Source organism: Heteronotia binoei, chromosome 17 (genome assembly GCF_032191835.1).
Source record: "Heteronotia binoei isolate CCM8104 ecotype False Entrance Well chromosome 17, APGP_CSIRO_Hbin_v1, whole genome shotgun sequence".
In the NCBI taxonomy this organism is placed as follows: Eukaryota; Metazoa; Chordata; class Lepidosauria; order Squamata; family Gekkonidae; genus Heteronotia; species Heteronotia binoei.
Genome location: NC_083239.1, coordinates 10,470,062 through 10,485,337, shown reverse-complemented (window position 1 = coordinate 10,485,337; position 15,276 = coordinate 10,470,062). Strand labels below are relative to the sequence as shown.

The following is a 15,276-nucleotide window of genomic DNA, read 5'->3' as shown; positions in this document are numbered from 1 at the left end:
CTATACACTACATTTTCCTTGATAATGATGATATTGGATTTATATCCCGCCCTCCACTCCAAAGAGTCTCAGAGCGGCTCACAATCTCCTTTACCTTCCTCCCCCACAACAGACACCCTGTGAGGTGGGTGGGGCTGGAGAGGGCTCTCACAGCAGCTGCCCTTTCAAGGACAACCTCTGCCAGAGCTATGGCTGACCCAAGGCCATTCCAGCAGGTGCAAGTGAAGGAGTGGGGAATCAAACCCGGTTCTCCCAGATAAGAGTCCGCACACTTAACCACTACACCAAACTTGAATCCTCCTTGGGTCTGTGAGTTCCCTGCTGGGAACTTAATTCCAAGGCATTTGTGGCCCACTTTGGTTTGGGACCGTGATGCACAAGGAGCGGTGGCTTAAGCCTCCAACTCCACCCCACCATGTTTGAAAAGCCAGGTGTACTGATAGATTGCACACAGGCTTCCCCAGAGGGACAAATAGCGAGTCTCCGGGGTTGGTTCAAGTGATGGAAATGGCACAGGCTAAGCGCTTGTCCACCTGATCTAAATTGGGCCTGTTCACATCTGGAAATTGAGGCTTCTGTCTGCATAGAACTTGCAATACACACCCGATCTCGTTGGCATGAGAGAAATGTATTGTGTAGTTACGCCTTTAAATGGTGAGGTGGTCACAACTGAGATGTCTTGGATGAGGCAGCTCTGTGTAAGGAGAAGTCCTTGCATTTGAATAGTAAGGGAAGCTAGTGATGTGTCATTGTGGGTACTGACAAAACAAGTTATCAGAGTAAGCTCTTGTTATTGTTTAAGAGGTATGAATAATTTTGAAACGAGGCCTCAAACACATGGAATTGCTTTCTAAGTTGGAACATTGGTCTAATCAGATTGTGTCTTATTGGTTCTGAGTGGCAGCAGGGTCTCTGTTGGAAGTCTTTCACACCACTTCCTGCCAGAACCTTGCAACCAAAAATGTCAGAAATTGAACCTGGGACCTTTGCATGCAAAGCAGAAGTTTGGCCACTGAGCCATGGCTCCTCTCTTTTGAAAGCTGTCACCTTCCAAGAAGTAAATTCACAAGGCTTGGTGAAGACAGTTAAATTTAAGAGCGCAACTTATTTCATAACGGGTGTTTTGAGTTGTGATTTTCAAGAAACCTGAGCACCATTGTCTAACCCACATCAATGCCGAGTTTTTATGTTGGCCAGACTCAACATATTTCCATTGTCCGTGGTCTCTGGTAGATATAACGGTATCCCTTATGAACAGAGACAGTGCAGATGTGCTGGAGAACCTGACTCTATACAGCACATACTATTAGACAAGGGGTGTCAAACTCATTTGTTATGAGGGCTGGCTCTAACATAAATGAGACCTTGTTGGGCCGGGCCATGTGTATACCTACTTAAGGTTAGGTAGTGGAGATATAAACTTTTTAAAGAACACAGACAAACACAACTAAAGACTTAAAAAAATAAAACATGCTTAAAACATTAGCACTTGGTGGTCTTAAAGGTGCTTTTTTTTTATTTCTCCCATGGGATCCAGGGAATTGGGCAAAAGAAGCTCTGGCTCTTTCCCTCCCTCCCCAGGGGACCAGGAGGGGAAGGAGCCTCAACCAATGGAGAAAATCAAGATTTTGCTCTGCAGCTCCTGTGCAATTGAGCAAGCCTGGCAAAGCACGCTGAGATGCAGAAGGAAGCAAGCGAGAGGGAGAAGGAAGCAGATGACAGCCAATTGCTCAGGGGCCTGATAGGAGCCCTCCAGGGGCCTGATTTGGCGCCCGGGCCGCATGTTTGACACCCTTGTATTAGACTGCCTGTTACTTACCCATCACCGATGATGCCTGATCATTCCTCTTCTTTTAATCCCCAACTTGATGACAAACAATAGGATAGAGTTTTTGTTTGCTGACAAATGTACCTCAATTACTGAGCAGGTTGCAGAATTTCTGGCCCTAGCAGTGAATGAGAAAGAAATTAAAAATGGAGTCAGGTAGGGGAATACCTTGCTCCACTTTTCTTAGTTAACTTTTGCTTGTAGCCAATGTTCCCTCAGAGTCTTGTGAGCAAAAATTCTACTGTGTGAGCTACTGGAATTACAGTTGTGAGCTACTGCATAAATTAGTATACTCTGGGGTCATCCTTCCTGAGCTAAGACAAAAATGTGTGAAGCTAAAAATCTCTGAGCTAGCTCACGCTAACTCAGTTTAGAGGGAACACTGCTTGTAACCTTGTATTCCCATGCTGGTTGGGCTTGCAAATTACTGTGGTTTGTATGTCCTATTTTGAAGTTTCTTTGGATCTTGTATTTCTTTTCTGTTATGCCAATAAAGTTTATGTCTGTCTGTCTAGCCCCATGCCCTGCAGCAAATAATTTAAAAATGGGATCTGTATACGAGTCTGAATAATCTTATTTATTATTTGATTTATAACCTGCTCTCCGTGAAACCAGCTCAGAGTGGGTTACAGCAATCTATAAATATACAATTTAAAACCTTCTAAAATACACATACAGTTAAACAGAATTAATAATAAAAATCAATAAAAGTTACTATACAGTTTAAGATGGTGGAAACCTCAAATGGAGAGGCAATATAAAATGTCTAAAGAAGAGAAGAAGGGGGAAGCAAGGGGGAGAAGGGAAGGAGGAGGGGCCAAAACTAGCCGTAGCCTATGGGCTAGGTGCCTGATACTGCCTTCAACCATAGACCTGGCAGAACAACTCTGTTTTGCAGGCCCTGTAGAATTGTGCCAGATCCCACTGGGCCCTCAGTCTCTCCTGGAAGAGTTTTCACTGGGCAGGAGCTTGGTCCAAAAAGACCTTGGCTCTGGTTGAGGACAGTTGTACACTCTTTGGCCTTGGGATCGTCAGCAGATTTTGATCACCCAAGTGTAACACTCTATGGGGAACATACTATAAAAGGTGGTCCCGAAGTAGGGTTGCCAAGTCGAACCCCAGAAATATCTGGGGACTTTGGGGGTGGAGCCAGGAGACACTGGGGTGGAGCTAGGGGGAGGGGGGGAAACGGCGCCGGGAAGCATGGCGAGCCGCCCCGCAGCTGCCTCTTCTCCGCTCGCCGTGCTGCTGCTCCGAGATGGGCTCAGGCTGAGCCCATCTCGGAGCAGCAGCACGGCGAGCGGAGAAGAGGCCGCCGCGCTGCAGCCGCCTCGCCCGCTCAGCCTCTGGGGTGGAAGCGGAGGGGGGGCGTGGAGGCGGGCCGGGAGCGTGGCGAGCCGCAAGTCCGGGTCCTAGAAGGGCCCGGATTCGCGGCTCGCCATGCTCCTGGCCTGCCTCGCCCTCCCCTGCACTGCTGCCGTCTCTTGGCTGCTCCTCCAAGATGGGCTCAGCCTGGGCCCATCTCGGAGGAGCAACTGCGGTGGGCGGGGAGGGGGCGGCAGCGGTGTGGCGCGGCAACCTCCGGGCGACTCGCCATGCTCCCTGGCGCTGTTTCCCTCCTCTCCCCCTGCTTCCATTTTTTTGGGGAGCGGGGGAAGAGGGTGGAAAACCTGGGGTCCCCCGCCAGGGCGGGAGGGTTGGGAAGCCTATCCCGAAGGTATGCTGGTCCTTGACCATTAAGGGCTTTGAAGGTCAATTTTAGAACCTTGAACTTGACTAGAAAGTTTCCCACTAGAAAATGCTGGCAATCTTGGAGTAATGATTGAAAGACTGGGGGTGGAGGAGTAAAGAAAGTATCTTTTGATGTGTAAACTACACACAAATGGAGTTAAGAACAGCATGTATGAGAACTGCAAGTGAAATTTTCTTTATGTACAAGGGATAACACATTTGGCTATTCCGTGTCTCCAGGCAACACGCTGAATGTGTTCCATTTTCCATATGATTCTCAGTACAGAAATGGGAGAGCAAATGAGAAAGAAGCCTTCAGACATTCACTTTTTAATATTAAGGCTTTCCATAATAGGAGGGGAGGAATTCAGATTTGTTTTGCATTTGGTTGGACGAAATAGTTTTGGAAGTTTGATAGAACTGGAGCGGGAGATAGACTAAGAGCTGTTCAGTCTCTTGATTGGACAAAAATGTATAATGACTAATACCAGAGGAGCAGCCATTATTCGTATGTTGGAGCAAAACTTGCAAGCTGACACAAGTCTGGTGTCACTGTGAAGACTTAACAACATTTGTTCATTATTTCATATCCTCAATTTGTAGCTGATTTAGCAAAAAGGGGGGGAAATAAGTTCTGACATGATATTAACCAGTTCAGATTGTGCGTTTGGTGTCCCCTGAAGATGGAAGCCAGGTTTCAATTTAACTACTTAACACCTAGTTTGGCTCTTTATGCAAGCCTAGCATAGTTCCTCATTCCTCCCTGCCAGCGCTCACATCTGCAAGTGTGGGTATTAGTACTAGCTGAACTTAAAGGGGGTTTGGAACAGTTTTGTGAGACTGTAGTTCAGTGGTAGACCACGTGCCAGGTTTGGTGCCCAGTGACCTGTGTGCAGGAGAGTCCCACTCCTGGAGATGTAGAACTTTGGGACATTTTGAAGCTGTGGGGAGGCAAACAGAAATTTGGGGAAAACCTGAAATACATACAACAGCAGCAATCACACAGCCCTTGCCAGGAAAGGCACAGGCCGCACAGGGAATGGGACTGGCCCATAAGAACCCCACCAATGGCCTACTTCACTATGCTATGGCGCTGTGGCGACCCTGAGACCTCTGAGTATAGCTAACCACCAGAATTTAAATCGCCGCCAGAAATTATGATAGTAGCAGATGCAAATGTTTTGAATTGTTTTTATGTTTTATGTTTTTATTGTTGTTTAATTGGTCATACTAATGTGGTTGTGTTGACCTGAGCCTGCCTTTGGTGGGGGGGCGGGGCGGGATATAAATTAAATAAATAAATAATAATAGGCGCATTCGGGCTGCTCGTGCATATGGTGGGGGGGGTGCATCATGCACACCGAGTGCTCAGACAGCCAGGAAATGCGCCCTGCATGCATTTTTGAAATTTGCTACTGGGAAGTTATTTAATCCTGTCCCAGCCCATCCTAAGATGAGGTAAAGATCAGGGCTGGATCGGGCGGCGGGGGGCAGATGGGGGTGCTTGCCCTGGGCACTGACAGAGGGGGGGACCAAATTGGATATGGAGTCCATTGTATTCTATGGGACCATAAGACAGAATGGCCCATAAGGGGGAGTCATTTTTTAATTTTGCCCCCCCTCCCCTTCAAAAACACGTAGATCCAGTCCTGGTAAGGATGGGCGGGACTCAGGGGGCAGATGTGTGCATGTGATCATGTACATTAAATCCGGAGGGGAGGCATGGCTAAGTCAGGCCAGACCTCTCGTGCGATCTCACCCTTAGTGTCCTATCAAACCTAAACCAAGTTTACTGCTTTAACAACATGAAATGCATCATTTATAAGTTGCATATAAACTTCTAATGTTTGATCACATTTACGGAATTTAGGGGTTATAAAGGAGGAGGCCTTAGTTTTCTACAAACAAAATTGCCAATATACTCAATACTTGAGAGAAACTTGCAAGCTGACGCACCCTATTCTTTCATAGCAATGTAACTAATTTTGGCTATCTGGTAAGAGAGAGCCAGGGCTTTTTTTGGAGCAGGAATGCAAAGGAACACAGTTCCAGCTGGCTTGGCATCAGGGGGTGTGGCCTAATATGCAAATGAGTTCCTGATGGGAACCCTGGAGAGAGCTAAGTTTTCAGTGAAACTTTCAGAGTGTTCCTCTGAGCCTTTGGGGCAGTTTCTGCCCCTCCTTCTGCTAATCTTTTTTTCCTTCCAGCAAGGTAGGGCAAAAGCTACTTGTTACCCAATTTGTGGGTATCCTGTCTCAGTGATTTGAGGCAGAGGTGAAAAGTTAGGTCAAAAGGACTACAAATCATGCAACTGTGGACAAGCAATGAAAGCCTTGTGTGCTCTGCTGCATTTTCTGGGGATCCCAACCTTTTTAAAGCCTGTGTGGATACCTTTAGAATTCTGACTTAGCATGGTGGATGGAACTACAAAATGGCTGCTGTAAAATGGCTTTCTCAGGAGGCATAATGGCTGCTGCAGCTTGCCTTCAGTCACATGATAAAGATCCTTGTGCTTAGGGTTGCTAAGTCCAATTTAAGAAATATCTGGGGACTTTGGGGGTGGAGCCAGGAGACATTAGGGGTGGAGCCAGGAGACATTAGGGGCGGAGCCAGGAGCAAGGCTGTGGCAAGCATCATTGAACTCTGAAGGGAGTTCTGGCCATCACATTTAAAGGGACACTTCTTCAATGCCTTCCTTCCATAGGAAATAATGAAGGATAGGGGCACCTTCTTTTGGGGCTCATAGAATTGGACCCCCTGGTCCAATCGTTTTGAAACTTGGGGGATATTTTGGGGAGAGGCACTAGATGCTGTACTGAAAATTTGGTGCCTCTACCTCAAAAAACAGCCCCCCAGAGCCCCAGATACCCGTGGATCAATTCTCCATGATTTTCTATGGGAATAAATCTCCATAGGGAATAACAGAGTTCCCAGCAGACATTTCCCTCCCCTCCCCCCGCTTTATGATGACCCTGAAGCGGAAGGAGGGCCTTCAAACCGGGGGATCCCCTGCCCTTACCTGGGGATTGGCAACCCTACTTGTGCTGTTGTGGCAGCTGTTGCCAAGGCGGCATTTTTAAAAAATCTGTACAGCCTATCAAATCTCCAGTAGTTAATCAGAAGCCTTGCTGGGCAGAAGCCCCACCTAGGTTCTAAAAGCACTTGAGGCATACCAGGAAAGGTGTCCACAAGTGCCGTGGTGGCCACAGGCACCACAGTGGGACTCCTGTTCTAGGTGAAAAAATGCATCTTGGATTTGTGTCTCCAATATGCCCACGTGATCCTTAAAAGCATTTTGCTCATTCAAAAAAAGCAAATAGCTTTTTCAGTACTCCCCCAAATTTCCAGTTTTTCTGTCAGAACCCCCCCCCCCCGCAATGCCTCAGGGAAGAAACAGGGGAAAACATTTTTTTCCAAATATTTCCCCCCGCCCTTTGGTTCTCTATCCATTCTGTGAGTGGAACTTGATGAATATAAGAAAACGTAATGGTAATTTCTATGGGAGAGCTAGAAAAGAGGAGTGCCCCTGAGCTTGGGTCTGGTTACTGGAGTGGTTACTAGGGTTGGTGGACCAAAGGTCAGATCGATTGGTATAAAGCAGCATCCTATCTTCATATGTGATATGCTTTGGAAACTTTAGAAAGAGCTACAAAAGTACAGGTGACGCTTTTTTCTCTAGGGTGTGGATCATTTTATTACTCTACAGGAATATTTTCTTCCCTGGTATTTGATGGGGGCAGGGATTTCCTTTTATTTAGCAGTTATAATAGCAGTAGGGTTAGCCCAGTATAACTATTGGCACTGTCAAGGAAACAAAATGAACGTTTTATATAAAGTGTGTTTAATTGATCCACCCTAGGCTACTTCTAATCGATTTGATTGACTACTTATGTTCTTTTATTACCAAAGCCCCCAAATAGGTACTTTTCAATGGGGATTTCAAAGTAGGCATGAATTCTCCTAAGTGCAACTGTCCCTGTCTGTTAAATGCCACCAAGCTGCATCTGACTTGCGGCAATTCAATGAATGAATGATCTCCAAAGCATCCCATTGTTAACAGCCTTGCTCACTTCTTGCAAACTGAGGGCCGTAGCTTTGTTTACTGAGTCAATCCATGCAATTTCTCTTACAGCTTAATAAATCGCTGCTTATTTACATAGTATATGTTTGCTCCACTGCTTCCTCCAACAAAATTAACAGCCTGCATTATCCCCCTCAGCCCTATTTTATCTTCATAAACGCTTGGAGGTAGGCTGGGCTGAGACAGGATGAACTGATCCTTCACTGTGAGGGGATGGGGGGGGGTGTTGAACCCTGATTTCCTTAGCTCTAGGCAGATGTCACGGCTGGGGCCAGGTCAGGCAAAGTCCAGGGGCAGTCCAAGGTCTGTAGCCAGTAAGCAGGAGGGTCCGAGGCACCAAATCCAAATCACTGTACAAGTATCGCAGGTCCAAGGTCCAGAAGCCGAGGTCAGGGAGTCCAGAAGTCACAAACCAAGCCGGAGTGGATGCTAGAACATCAGGGAGATAACTAGTTGCTTCCACAAAGCCTCCTCCCAAAGCCTACAGCTATATAGCCCTCTGCTGGCTGTTGCCCATTTGGGCTAATTGCTGGCTCAGAGAGGCAGCCAGGATCCTGTTACAACTCAAGCATTCTTGCTCTTAGAAGGGCCAGAATCCTCTCAAAACTCAGGGCTCAGGGAGCGTCTTGCTTGTGAGCGTGCCGCCCTCCTCCGATCCCTGAGGTCCTGACGAAGGCGGTCACGCTCACGCGCCACCCGAGAGGGCGAGGCAGGGGGGCTGGGATCTTCTCCAGCAGGAGGCAGGGGCACTGGTGCAGGTGGCAGGGGCACAGTTTCTTCTGCAGGCTCAACTTCCTCTGCAGGGTCCCCAGCACCCATGACAGCAGACACTTTCTGTTTTGATTTTTAAAAAGAAAATATTGAAAATGTTCTTTTTCTGAATTGGGGGGGGGGGGGGATCTGAAATATATGCCCTGTGACAGTAAAAGGCTAGAATCCAAATGTATTTTAAAAACAAACCCATTCGAATCTTATCAGTGTTGTGACCAATCCAAATTTAAAAGCACTGATTTCAAATGAGCACCATGATAGTCTTTTGGCAGTAGTTCTTGTTGTAAGAGAAGGCAACATTGGTTTGATTTTATATTGATAGTTTGGGGTTAAAACTGGTAGGGAAAGATGTGCATTTTTTTTTTGTTTTAAGGAGGGAGGGAAGGAGAAGTTAGCCTTGCTTTTGTATGAGTTGTAAAGCCCTGAGCCTGTCAAAGGCACCATTAACAGGAGAGCGAACTCTAATCTATGGTTTTAGGTGAGCTACGAGTCACATGGCTGATTTAAACACCTGCTGACTTAGTCCCCTGTGGTGAGTAAAAATTGTGTCCAGGTAGCCTGAATGGGATATTTGAAAAACCTGGACATTTTGCTGCTGTTATGCTCAAAAGACTACCATATGTATATCTATACTGCCTGGCTAGGGGAGGAAAACTTTATTTGGAAGTCTGAAATTAACAAAATAAAAATTCAACCCTTTACTGAAATGTGAATACTCTAGTAGAAACATAATGCATGGATTTAGGGGGGAAATGAAATAAAAAACCTTGAGTCAAATGAGTGACGTGTACTTAGAAGCCTTCTCAGAAGGTTGTGTTCTTGTCAGAGAGTACATTAATTCAGAGAGTTAATAAATTCTAGAGACTGATTCATCCTAGCTAGATATCTAAAGCTGAATGGTTTATTTAAGAAAAAAAAAATCCCAAATCCCTTTCTTGTTGGTTGTGGCCTTGAAATGTGAGTGGTATCAGATTGTACTGTTCCTGTTTACCTTGTCTATGTGGCCAGCTTGGTTAAAATTTACTTTGGGGGGGTTGATTTCCCCCCCCCTTTGTATCAGAGTGGGAGAAAGAAAGAAAAAACACTAGAAGACTATGTGTATAGTTTGTGTGTGCATGTCCCTGTGCTAATTAAAGTAGGTTTGCCAGATGCTAGTAATGCTAGGTTTGGAAAGTGGACAGCTGGAGAGGGAATCACAGAACATACAAGGAATGAAAACAACTAGAAGAATCTTGGATGTGCTGATGGGGAAGGGGGTAAAACTGCATTTGTACATCAGAGTTAATAGAAGTTCAGTTCTGACCATGATCCTTCTATATACTGCAAAATTTACATGGACAAAATGGGAATAATCAGAGTACCTTCTGCCAGTTTGGTGTAGTGGTTAAGTGCACGGACTCTTATCTGGGAGAACCGGGTTTGATTCCCCACTCCTCCACTTGCACCTGCTGGAATGGCCTTGGCTTAGCCATAGCTCTGGCAGGTGTTGTCCTTGAAAGGGCAGCTGCTGTGAGAGCCTTCTCAGCCCCACCCACCTCACAGGTTGTCTGTTGTGGGGGGAGAAGTTATAGGAGATTGTAAGACTCAGAGAGAAGGGTGGGGTATAAATCGGCAATTCTTCTTCTTCTAAATTTCTTAATGAATAATAATAATAATAAGTCATTGTGTGTAGTATAGCTGGGAGATCCTAAGATTGTCTTGCAGACGTAAGTGCTAACTCTTTCTGCATTATGCACCACTAAATGGTGAGCTAGACTTATTTTTTGGGCTGAGAGAGCTCTGAAAGAGCTGTGACTGACCCAAGATCACCCAGCTGGCTTCATGTGGAGGAGTGCAAAATCTAACCTGGTTCTTCAGATCAGAATCCATCACTCTTAACCATTACACCACTCTGGCACTCAATAATCTTGCGGTGTGATGTAATGCACGCCAGCCATGTATCTAGTCCATGAGGGATTTTCATCTTGTATTACGGAGCACTAAACTGGAATTTTAAGAGTTACTGAATGAGGTTAGTCCTGAACGGAAACTTTGTCATTGTGGCTAATGGGAAAAACAACAGTTTTGTGCATTTGTATATACTTTCAGGGAGAAATAGTAACAGAAAGAGGGAGGTGGATTACCTTTCCCCACACACACTGCTTTGCCTCTATAAGGCCTCTTCCTCTTGACAATTTCCCCCCCACTAAATTTCCAAAGACTTCTAAGAACCCTGAATAGAGGAAAAGCCTCCAGAGGGGATGGATTGAAGAGAAGAGGTGGTGCCTAGCCCCAACCCTAATCCCAACCCTACAATTTTGTATTTGGGTGGCAAACATAAGGTTGGGGATATTGTCTTCACTGTCAGGCAAAGTCTGCATTGCAACATCACTCGACGCTGGCCTCAATACGATACGTGCACATACCTAGCTCTTTGCTATGCGTTGCTCTTGTTTCTCCCTCTGTAGAGAATCATAGCCAGAACTGAACTCCAGTTAACTCTGATGTACAAATGCAGTTTTAACATACACACCCATCTCTTTAGAATCTTGGTTTTGTATTGGGTGGGGGTACTGACTCGAGTCAATTCAGATGCCTCTGTTTGTATATCACTGGTACCTGGAGTTACTTTCCGAATGGGATTCTCCAAGGAAGAAAGGGAGGGGGAAATGAGGCACGTGCATGAATGGCAAACAGACTGGGTTCGCGTGTGTGTGGGCTTAGGAGGTCAACTGACTGCTCCCATAATGGGTTGGATCCCATGGCCTGCCACGCCCCCCCCCCCCCCCCAGTGTTTTCCAACCCTGGGAAACTTTATTCTCAGTGTTGCAGTTAAGAGATTCAAAGAAAATGGATGGTATGAGATGTCTGAAAGAAGTAGCACCCACTGGTGTTTGGGGGGGGGGGCAGGGAAGGTATGTGGAGAGTTCCAGGCATAAGGATGAAAAAGTGGTGTAAGCAGAGCTTTGAACAGGACTGCCAGAGTTTGTGCTGAATACAGAAGGCAAGAAGCCATACAGCCAGATAATTTCTTGCATTCAGTACAGGATAATTTCTTGCGTTCACTTGAGTGAGGGAAGAGATCCAGCATATACACATGGGGAGGAAGGACGTTCAAGTGATCTTCCAGGTTCTTTTTGAAATAGAGTAAAAGGGTAAAAAGCATGAGGAGCCTCTGACCTCATGGCTATGCTTTTTGTTGTGGTGATGGTAACTGTGCATAGACTGTCTTAATTGAGCCAATGAGTATTGGGGTGGGGTGGGCTACAGTGTTCAGCTACTTGCTGTGAAGGTTCTCTTCTTCCATAAATTTGTTCTGGACCAAGGCTGCTTGAGGATCACGACCTCAGAGACAACCAGACTGCATTTAAGAAGAATAAAATAAAAAACAGGAGGCCTTGTTTTGGTGGAAAAACTTGGAAATGAACCAGAGTTTCAGGTCCCAAGGATATTTGTCATTTTCACTTCCCCTGCCAGCTGGAGCCCAGTGTGTGAAGGGAAGGCAAGATCCTCTGTTTGTGTGTATGTGTCAGTGACCCCAGCGTCCTTCCAGGAAGGCCAATTTGATGATTACTTGGAAGTCTTTCTTTTCCCACCCACACTGTGCGCAGTCAGGGAACTGCTTGTGCCAGAAGGAATCTTTAAGAAGTCATGAGGACTTTTCTTTCCAGGACCTGAAGATTATTTGTTCTACTTAACGTCTCAGTCTTCCTTTAGGAAGCTCATGGTGGCTTGTGTACGGGACTTCTATTGCTCTCTTGCCCCAACCCATGATCATACATGGAAAGCAGGTGATAGATTTTTAGGCTGGGCACAGGAGCCAGGGTGGGTTTGTCTGCTGGAGGTTGAGCTCTGCTTACCCGCTCCTTGACCTCCTTAAAGGACACACAGCCTCAATATCAAAGACTGATTACTGTTCTTCCTGTCTCATTTGCCTGGCCTCAGGCAGGCCACCCATTTCATGTTTATCATTATTTTGAAATGCCTGTGGCAAGTTTAATTTTAAAAAGTTGTTCTGAGAAAGACAGCTTTGCGATTCGCTGCATATTGAAATAGCAGTTCTATCAATTCCCTTCTTATAAATCCATTTCCTTTAAAAATTGTCTTATTTCTGTCAAATTAAGGATAGGCTATCAAAGATTTCAGGTTTTCACGGCTGGTAACATCATTAGGGTTTGTAGAATCTTTCGGGATCAAGTGCCGTGTTCTACTGGAGAAAGTTTTCCTTCCAGACGTTTCGTTCTCAGCTGCGGAGAACATCCTCAGGATGTTCTCCGCAGCTGAGAACGAAACGTCTGGAAGGAAAACTTTCTCCAGTAGAACACGGCACTTGATCCCGAAAGATTCTACAAACCCTAATAAGGATAGGCTATTAAGTATTTTTAGAGTACTTAAGGTTTTTATGATAAGCATCTCTGATACTCTTCTTTATGACTGCATGCATCAGCCGTAATGAAACAGAGACTGGACCCAAACAGTTTTTTGCTTTGCACGTGTGCATACCCTTTGTAGTCTCTTTGTGTGTAGACCTTGGTCACAAACTTCCTGATATGATTAAGCTCCAGTTCTCTATGATATCCAAATACAGCAACCCCAGCAAGCCACCGTTTACCACCACCACCACCACCACCCATCCCAACTCCTGGTAAGCAAACAAACTCCAGCTTATTGACATTCCTGGATCTGGACATGACAACAAATTGAAGCTTGACCAAAAACAAGCTCCATTCCTAGAGAGAGGGAGAAACAAGGAGAATCTGCGTGCACAGCGAAAAATGTGTTCCTTCCCACTTGCGGTTTAATAGTTGCTGACTGGCATACTGTGTGGAGCTAACCCCGTAGCACCTCCCTAGGACTTGTCCCACTTGTCAAACTGCCACCACTGATCAGCTAGAAGACAGGGCCATTCCTACAAATATAGGGGCATGTAGACAAGTGGTGCTTGGTAGAAGAGTAGGCACAAGCTGCTCAGCTTGTTGGAGGGCTCCCCAATGCAAAAAGAGACCTTCTGACCTCGCAGGTAGCAAGTAGGCTGCCCAGTCTCTGTGAACCCTGATCGTCTCACAAGGCCAGAATTTGGTGGGGAGGCCTATGGTGGCTGCCCAGGGCTATTCAAGGATGAGACAGCAAACTAAACCTCAAAGGAGAGACAGAGAGAGAGTTCAAGGTGGAGGTGGCAGAGGGGGGATGACCCCCCCCTCTTGCTGAGGGTCCAAAGGGAGGAAGCCCTTACCCAGCAACTGCCAAAACAGCTGAGTGAAGAATTTAACCTTTGCATATGGACAAACATGTATCTGTCTACCAGGTGTTGGAAATGCTTAATGCAAAGATTTTTCAAAATTCCATTGTAGCCCACTCAACAGAGCAGTTGGATGGCAGGAGATCTGAGGTCATAGTATTTCACTCTTTAAAAAAAAGTGATGTAATGACTTGTTCAAGATTGGTGTTCAGCTCCCCTTTATTTCCAAACTGAGTCTGCTTTGATGATAACGTCCTTAGTTCTGGACCCTTTCAGTCCCAAACTTAGAATTAGCTTGTTCTTGTTTCATTCTAAAACAAAGACATGTTTCTTCTTTTTAAAAAGACATTTGAGTCTCAGGCTTATCATGTCACATATGAAGGCTGACAATATGAAAGAGAATTCTGAAGAGAAATAGAATATGCGTTACAGTCAATGGGTTTATGTTTCACATTAAGGACTTCTATAAAACAAGGCTTTTGATGCCTTGCGTGCTTTCCTGGCTTCTGATTGGGAATGGGGCAGCAGTCAAAATCTTCAGTGAGTTCCCTCAGCTAGCAGGAGGCAAAGAGGGATTATAAACATAGCACATGCCAAAGTCCTCTGACCAGGTGGCTCATGCAAGCAAGTCAAGTTATACACTGAAACGACTTTAAAAAATATACAGAATTTCACTTTTCTAAGTGTCCATAGAACAGTGATAGGGAAAACTATGTTCTGTCCACTTTCCCCCTAGCAAAGTAGCATCGGGTCAGTAATTCATGGGGGAGGCAACAGGTGAGCAATCCTCCCCCTCACCGTTACCGCTCCCCCTACAGATTGCCCTGTCCTGGCATTTCTTCTCAATGAAGTGGGAGTCAGTCCAGCTAAAGGATGACTTCATTTGTACTGGACTTTCTTACTTCCATCCCACTCAGACCAGTCTTTTGGACTGCCTACACAGTATCTCACTTCGAAGCTCTGCTGTATTCCATTGGCATGCTGGGTATGCCTAGTTAAGATATAAGAGGAAAACAAAGATTCTGGTCCGATCCTTGCTGAGGTAGTTAACCTGCTACTTCAGTTTGCAGTAGTCTTCCATGCCCTCCCTCCAAAAGAGTCCTCGCATACAGCAAACCGGTGTGTTAAGAAGAAAAACTCCTCACCTAGCTGTCTTCCTATTGTGCTACTTTTTCTGAGCGCAGGAGTGTTTGTGGTGCCTGCAGTCTCAAGTGCTTACAACCTGAACAATTTGATGATTTCATTACTTAAACCTGTGCAGTGCTTTTCTTTAAAGATTTCATCTAGCCCTCCAATCTTTGCAGTGAGTCTTCTCACTATCAGGGCCCCAGCATCTTTTATATTTATTTATTTATTTAGGTATTTTTCTCCACAGCAGAACACCAAAGGGACTTACAAATATGCACTTTAAATAAGCAAAAATGCACAAGTTCCATTCTGGGTTGGTCCTGGGTCCACTGGGCTGGCTCACACCTCTGACCTCTGGCTTAGGTTTTAGCGCCTGCAACAGGAAAGGAGACAGTCAGCCCAGATCTAGCACAGCAAACAGAAGTTCCTAAAAATTGCCCTCTGTTGACTTTCTTGCCTTGCTTGTCCTCTGGAGCTGCTAACATGTGAATGTGCTTGGGGGGGTTTGCTGCAGAGAAG

General features: G+C 45.7%; 1 protein-coding gene across 1 annotated transcript in view; it reads left to right on the top strand.

Moving 5' to 3' along the window:
* Nucleotides 1-15,276, top strand: part of MAN1C1 (mannosidase alpha class 1C member 1) — a 198,797-nt gene that overhangs the window by 61,344 nt on the left and 122,177 nt on the right. The gene's annotated exons all lie outside the window — the stretch shown is intronic.